General features: G+C 50.1%; 1 protein-coding gene across 1 annotated transcript in view; it reads right to left on the reverse strand.

The window, feature by feature from the left end:
- Positions 1–7,725, reverse strand: part of FRY (FRY microtubule binding protein) — a 571,437-nt gene that overhangs the window by 252,933 nt on the left and 310,779 nt on the right. The gene's annotated exons all lie outside the window — the stretch shown is intronic.

The raw sequence follows: 7,725 nt of genomic DNA on the forward strand, positions 1-7,725 counted from the left end.
GTTTGGGCTTTGCTTCTATAAAGATTGACAGCCAAGGAAACCCTGTGGGGCAGTTCCACTCTGTCCTCTAGGGGCGCTGTGAGTCAGAATGGACTCCACGGCAGTGGGTGTGGTTTGGGCTTTGTTTCTGTGAAGATTGACAGCCTTAGAAACCCTGTGGGGCAATTCCACTCTGTCCTCTAGGGGCGCTGTGAGTCAGAATCCACTCCACAGCAGTGGGTTTGCTTTGAGCTTTTATAGTCTTGAAGAAACTCCCTGGCAGTACAAATGGCTTGTATTCAACTACAAACCTAAAAAGGAACCCCCGTGGTGCTATGGTTAAAGGGCTCAGCTGCTAACCAAGAGGTTGGCAGTTTGAAACTACCCACTGGCTCCCAGGAAAAAAGACTTGGCCATATACCCCCATAAAAGTCTGCCTCTTAGGAAACCCTAGGGGGCAGTTCCACTCTCGGACCCGTGGCCACTACGAGCCATAACTGACTCAATGGCACATGACAACAGCCACAATATTCCTGGAATATGAAGAGGAAGGAACGGGAGGATCAGGGACTTTGGGGCTAGAAGGCTGAGCTGACCGTCCAAGTTGAACATGTGCAGAAAGAGAAGGCCCACAAGCTTAAGGAAGCGGGGTGCTGCCAAGTGCCTCCGGCAGCAGCCGGTGAGGTGGGGAAGGGCCCCTCCCCGGGTCTGCTCAGGGGGTCAGACAGCTGCTCATTCAATGCGTGGACCATCTCTCCAGTCCTGGTCCTTGCCATTTTGATTTTTATTCCATTTTAACCAAATACGGAGGAGTCACTCTAAGTCGGATCTGACTCGACAGCAGTGAGCTTTAGAGTTTTTTACTCACGGATCATCTTGAGATACAGACGGGAATGACTATTAGGAAACAGGATGCAGGAAGAAATACAGCTAACTGAAAAAGGAAGAAGACTCAGACTGAGAAGAGATGGTGTCCAGCCACGCTGGGTGATCAGGATCTTAGGAAAGCACTGGTGGATCAGCGGTTGAATTCTGGCTCTCCGTGCATGAGACCTGGGTTTGATTCCACCCAGTGCACCTCAGGCCCAGCCCCCACTTATCTGTCCGTTCAAACGTGTGTGTAGCGAGGATGCTGAAAGGATTTCAATGCAGCTTTTTGACTAAGACAGCCTAGGAAGAAAAGCCTGCTTTTCAACTACTGAAATCAGCCAACAAAGCACCATGGTTCACAACGACCTGACCCGCAATCCATGAGAGGATGGCGCCAGACCAGGGGCGTTTTGTTCCATGCGTGTGGGCCGCCATGAGTGGGCCAACTTGGCACCAACTGACACCACCTACCACTACCAGGAAAGAAGGCTGGCGTATCTGCAAGTCCTACGCGTCTCCTTGTCCAGCAAGCCCAGGAATGAAGGTGAAGAGAGGGCAGTGCCCAGCCCGCTCCAATCCCACAGCGGGACCATCACACGGAGAAGCCTGACCGGAAAATACAGGACGATTCTTCACCACAAAGAAGGACCGCAATGACAGGACAAACTGTCCTGCAAGAGAGGAGTCTGGGGGCAGAACCCGAAAGAGAAAGAGGCCTTAAGAGAAGGCCACTTGTGGAGAAGTCTGAGTCCTGAGGGACCACGGCACAGCTTCCAAGACGCTGATGTGGTTGCTAGGAGCCTAACGTGGAGGTCACAGGATGAACGGTGATGCACACATAGGACTGCACAGCCTGCACCGTGACGCAGAAGGAAAACCCACCCAGAGAAGCCGAGCTTGGCAACGTACGTAGCAGCTGTCCCCTGCAAACAGCTGGCAGGAGGAGCTCTGGACGGGGGGTGACGGATCATTCAGCGCTGGTGTCATGGTCCTGGGAGCCTGGTGTGGGCTGCTTTGAGTGACTCAGTGGGGTGGTCACAGGGGCATGGTCTTCTTCTACAAAGCTATCACTGACAAAGTATGGACAAGTAATGACATGGAGAAAAAACAACAACCAAAAAAAAAACCCAGAATTTGGCAAACTCGCCTTCCTGGTTAGTCAGATCCAACTGTGCAGATTAGTTTTGGGGCAGATTAGTTTTAGAGCCTCATCCAGCCTCAATGGCTCCAGAAAGTCTAGAGGCTACGAAAATTTTAAATTCTGTTCTGCATTCTTCCCCCTTTTGATCCAGATTTTTCTACAGAATCTTTGATCAAAACATTCAATGATGATACTCAGACCAAACCGTGCAAGTCAACGGAAAATGATGAAGGGGAGTTTCAGATTAACATCACCTCACCTCAGCCTAGTAGGGTGTAGGGGTTTTTTTTGGTGAATATCTGCACAGCCAAATACCATTTCACCAATTTCCACAAGACACGGCCACATTTTTCAAGTGGTGTAACCATTCTCACTGTCCTTCTTCAAAATATTCCACCATTGTTATCTTAAACTCTCTGCCCCTAAGCTCCCTGTGCAGCCTTCCGAGTTGCTGCTGTCAATGTGATCACACACAGGCAATTCTTTCAAAGAGCACAGTGTGCTAGCAGATGGACTGTACAAATTGTGGGAGTTCAGGTTCTGTGTCCACTTGGCTGGACAGCTGGATGTAGTATTCCCCATGAGGAGATGGTAATCAACTCCATGGTGGAATCTACTGTGAGCAGCTGAGTTTTAGGGATGTGGTCTGCTTCCTGTGTATAAGGAGAAGCCTTGAGGAACGGTCTCTAGCTTATGGCACGCTTGGACCCTACATGGAGCCGTGTCATTGTTCAGCAGCCTGCCATGCTCTGATGACCTTGTGACTTTCAACGGACTTGAAATGGCCTGTCATGTAATTTGGTAACATCAGGACTGTGTCTTTTTACCTGTCAACCTTGGGCTTGTCAGTCTCAGCAGCCAGCAGCTGTCTGAGTGAAGAAAAGCCTCCAGCTTCAGGGGGCCAGGAGCAGGAAGCAGAGCTGAAGCCCAAGGTTGAGGGGCTTTCACCCAGCCCCTAGAGCCTAGCACCGTGAACTCGGACTTTTAGCCTCCCAAACTGTAAGAGAATAAACTCCTGTTTGTTCAAGCCATCCCATTTGAGGTATGTTCCTGTAAGAGCGGTGCTAGGGAACCAAAACACTAATAAAACAAATTTTGGGGTCAGGGATTTCAGGAGATAGTATTGGTTTAAGGTTTAAAGATTATCTCAGGGCAATAATTTTAGGGGTTCATCCACCCTCAATGGTGACAGGAAGTCTGGAGTCCATGAGAATTTGAAATTCTGTTCTGTGTGCTTTCCCCCTTTTGATCAAGATTCTTGTACACACTCTGATCAAAATGTTCATGACGGTGGCCAGGCATCATCCGCTTCCAGCCTCATGGCAAAGGAGGCAGCTGTTCATGGAGACAATGGGCCACACATTTCATATTCACCTTCTGTCCCTGGCCCCCCTTCTGCCTCTGCTGCTCCAGGTGAGTGGCGACCATTACTGGCATGGTTGCTTGCATAGTAGCCACGTTTTTGAAAGTGAAATCTCAAGGGAACAGCAATTGAATATGGATCAGCAAACACTTAGTGCATATACGCTGCTGTGGAAAGCAGCCAAGACAGGGATCTGTGGATTGCTGGGGACCCTGTCCTAGTTCTGGGCAAGGCCTAGAGCAGAAGACATCTGGGAAAGGAGTGGAGGAAAGATGGCAACCGTGGGGAAAGCAGCAGGCTTCCCCTTCTGTCTGGAGCGCCCTCGGGGCCCAAATAGCTGAGAAGGGCAGGCTCTGTCTGGGACAGTGTGATAGTTGGAGCTGTGTGTCAACCTGGCTGGACCACAATCCTGTGGGGTTTAAGCAGTTGTGATGTGGTTATTCCCATGGTGGGATGAGATGAATATGTTTTGAGCAGCCAATCCGTTGAAAAGGTGTTTCCCTAGGGGTGTGGCCTGCTTCCAGTATATCTATGGACATCCTGGGAAAAGAGACACTCATCTGTGGATTGGGATCCTGTTGTGCTGCCTACAGCTGTCCGTGAGCGAACAATCCACCATTCGGCCTGGAGATCTTGGATTCGTCATTCGTTGAAGTCAACAGCTGTGTACTGCCTGCCAGCCTTGAGCTCCTCAGCCCCTGTGGCTGCGTGAGTCGGGAAAAGCTTCCAGGTTGACATTTGATGCAAGAACTTGGGACGTGCCAGCTTCTCTAAGTGTGTGAGCCATTTTCCTAAGATAAATTTCCCTTTCTCTCTGTCTCTATAAGCTTTACTGGTTTTGTTTCTCTAGAGAACCCAGTCTAACAAGGACAGGAAGAAGCAAGCTTCACGGGATCTTACCATGGTGCCGGGAAGGCCTGCACCGTTCCCATGAAGCCTGTGTGGAAAGAGTCCTCACACTCAGCCATTGTCAGCTGGCTGATGAATACACATAAAATCATGCACTTAGCATATTACAGAAGGTGTCAGCCAGCTTCATTCCACACACTATACGCTGGACTGTAAGAACATGGCATCAGGACTGGAGGAAGAACTATCATCAACCTGCGAAATGCGGACAACACAACCTTGTCTGCCAGAGTGAGGATGACTTGAAGCACTTACTGATGAAGATTCAAGACTACAGTCTGCAGTTTGGATTACGCAGTATGGATTACACCTGAGCGTCAAGAAAACGAAAATCCTCACAACTGGACCAATAAGCCACATCACGATAAATGGAGAAAAGGGTGACGCTGTCAGGGATTTCATGTGACTTGGATCCCCAAACAGCAGCCGTTGAGCAGCAGTCAGGAAATCAAAGGTTGCTGCACTGGGCAAATCTTCCGCAAAAGACCTCTTCAAAGGCTGAAGAGCAAAGAAGGCACTCTGAAGATCGAGGCGTGCCTGACCCAAGCCATGGTATTTTTAACAGTCGTGTATGTGTGTGAGAGCTGGCCAATGAATAAGGAAGACCAGAGGAGAATTAATGCGTTTGAACCGCAGCACTGGTGAAGGGCACTGAAAACACCACGGATGCCAGAAGAACGAACAAATCCACTGTGTAAGGAGTGCAGCCAGAATATTCCTTAAAAGCGAGAATGGCCCAGGTTCGTCTTATGTACTCTGGTCATGTTGTCAGAAGGGACCATCCCTTAAAGGACACCAAGCTTGGTAAAGCAGAGGACCAGCATAAACAGAGGAAGACCCTCAAGGAGTGGACTGACACAGCGGCTGCGCCGAGGGGCTCAGGTACAGGAAGGAGTGTGAGGCTGGCGCGGGACCGGCAGCGTTTCCTTCAGTCGTACACGGGGTCGCCGTAAGTCAGAGCCGACTCGATGGCACCTAACACCAACAGCTATGCGCAGTTGAGGTGCCCTGGTTGTGCAGTGATTAAGTGCTCAACTGCTAGCTGAAAGCTCGGTGGTTTGAACTCAACCAGTGGCTCTGCAGGAGAAGCCCTGGCGATCTGCTCCCGTAAAGGGTGGTGGTGTTGTCAGGTGCCACTGAGCCAATCCCATCTCATAACAACCCCATAGGACAGAAGAGAACTGCCCAGAGGATTTCCCAGGCTCTGGTGTTGTAGTGCCTAAGGCACTTGACTGCTAACCAGAAAGCTGGCAGTTCAAACCCACCAGCCACTCCTGGGAAGGAAGGGTGGGCAATCTACTTCCATAGTGACACTGCCTCAGAAACCAAGGAGGGGTCGCTATGAGTCAGATCCGACTCGAGGGCAGTGAGGGTTTTTTTTTGTAACCTTTACAGAAGTGGATCTCTGGGTCTTCCTCCTGTGGAGCTGCTGGGTGGGTTTGATCCGTCCACCTTTGGTTAGCAATTTAGCACTTAACCATTGCATTACCAGGGCTCCTCCTTGTAAAGCTTATAGCCTAGAAAACTGCCTCGGGCACTTCCAGTCTGTCATACAGGGTCACTATGAGTCGGAATCAACTCGGCGGTACCTGATAACAATGAACGTGAGTATGTGGACACAGTGTCTGTCATGTTCGGCCATTACTGGAAATGCGAGGATGAGTATGTGGGGGCAGTTAGGGGCGACATTAAGCTTCTGACTCAGGGAACTTAGCTGGAAGGGAGAGGACCCTGTGTGGAGAGTAGTCACTTTGTCACTTATGAAGACCAAGTTTTCCCCCAGTGAGGATGCACCACGGACATGACCAAGAACTACAAACAAAAGGCTGCCCATCTCTCTGACTACACCATTCGATTCAAAAGTGAATCAAATCCAAAAGCGCTTGGATTACGGAGCTATAAAATGACCAAAAACCAAAACCAAACCCACTGCCATCACGTCAATTCCGACTCACAGTGACCCCCACTGGGTTTCCGAGGGGGGAAATCTTTACGGAAGTAGATTGCCCTGTATTCCTTCTACAGAGTGGCTGCTGAGTTTGAACCACCGACCCTCTCAGCAGTGAAATGTCTTAGGCACTGCGCCACCAGAGCTCTCTATAAAGTGACCAAAACCAAACTAACTCACTGCCGTTGAGCAGGATCCGACTCACAGCAACCCCTCCTTGGGTTTCCGAGGCAGTATCACTACGGAAGCAGATTGTCCAACCTTCCTTCTGAGGAGTGGCTGGTGGGTCTGAACCGCCAATCCTCTGGTTAACAGTCAAGTGCCTTAGGCACTGCGCCACACCAGAGCTCTTTATAAAGTGACCAGAGCCTTGAAAATCAGATTTATTGCTACTGAGTGGCTTCACGTTTGTCCTCCAACCCTCCTGAGGAGACCAGAAGGGGCCTGCTTCCTCACAGGTGAACAGGACCCAGTGTGTGGGAGGCGGGTCCAGTTCTCTCTCCTCCTGAGAACAGTCTCTGCCTTCCTTTGACACTCATGAAATACACCTCTTCAGAGGCCCCCCACACCATTCATGTTCTCGATTTCTCTCAAGAATATTTATTTTTCCTTTTCCCTAATAAAAACAGCATCATGACTCTGGCCTTCGATAAGAACATACACAACAAGCTCTGCCCACTATTAACAGCCTTCCCACTCCACAACTAACAGAACTCCTTGCCAACAATGCTGGCGTCGTGTTCTAGAGTCAGGCATCGCTGGTCCCAGCTGACAATGTGACTGAGGAGGTGAGAGTCTCTGACATCAAATTACAAAGGAGCAGCCTCAGAGAAAGGAGTGTGGTAGCACAGTGGTTAAACACTCAGCTGCCAATCCAAAGGTTGGCAGTTCAAACCCACCCAGTGGCCCTGTGGGAGAAAGACCTGTTGATCAGTGTCTGTGAAGATGACAGCCCAGGAAACCCTACTGGGCATTCTGTCCAGTCACAGGAGGTCAGGAGAAGCTAGAATCACACCGACGGCACCCAACGACAACAACTGCTGATTCGGGGGCTGATCAAAATTTAAGAACCACCACCTGAGAAGGAGGCGCCCTGGTAGCACAGTGGGTAAGTGTCTGGCTACTAACCCAAAGGTCAATGGTTCAAACCAACCAGTCGATCCACAGGAGAAAGACCTGGTGATCTGTTCACAGAAAGAGTACAGCCTAGGAGACCCCAGGGGGCAGCTGTACTCCGTCACATGGGCTCATGGTGAGTCAAATCAACTTGATGGCAGTGGGTTTGGTTTTGATTTCTGCCAGGAGCTATGGTGGAACAAGGGTTAAGTCCTCAGCTACTAACTGAAAGGTCAGTGGTTTGAAACCACTCCCAGTGGCTCAATGGGAGAAAGACCTTGTAATCTGTACCATAAAGATGTACAGCCATGAAAATCCTGTGGGGCAGTTCCACTCTGTCCTCTAGGGGCGCTGTGAGTCAGAATGGACTCCAGGGCAGTGGGTGTGGTTTGGGCTTTG

This window comes from Orycteropus afer, unplaced genomic scaffold (genome assembly GCF_000298275.1).
Source record: "Orycteropus afer afer isolate SDZICR_OR568_19922 unplaced genomic scaffold, OryAfe1.0 scaffold00558, whole genome shotgun sequence".
NCBI lineage: Eukaryota > Metazoa > Chordata > Mammalia > Tubulidentata > Orycteropodidae > Orycteropus > Orycteropus afer.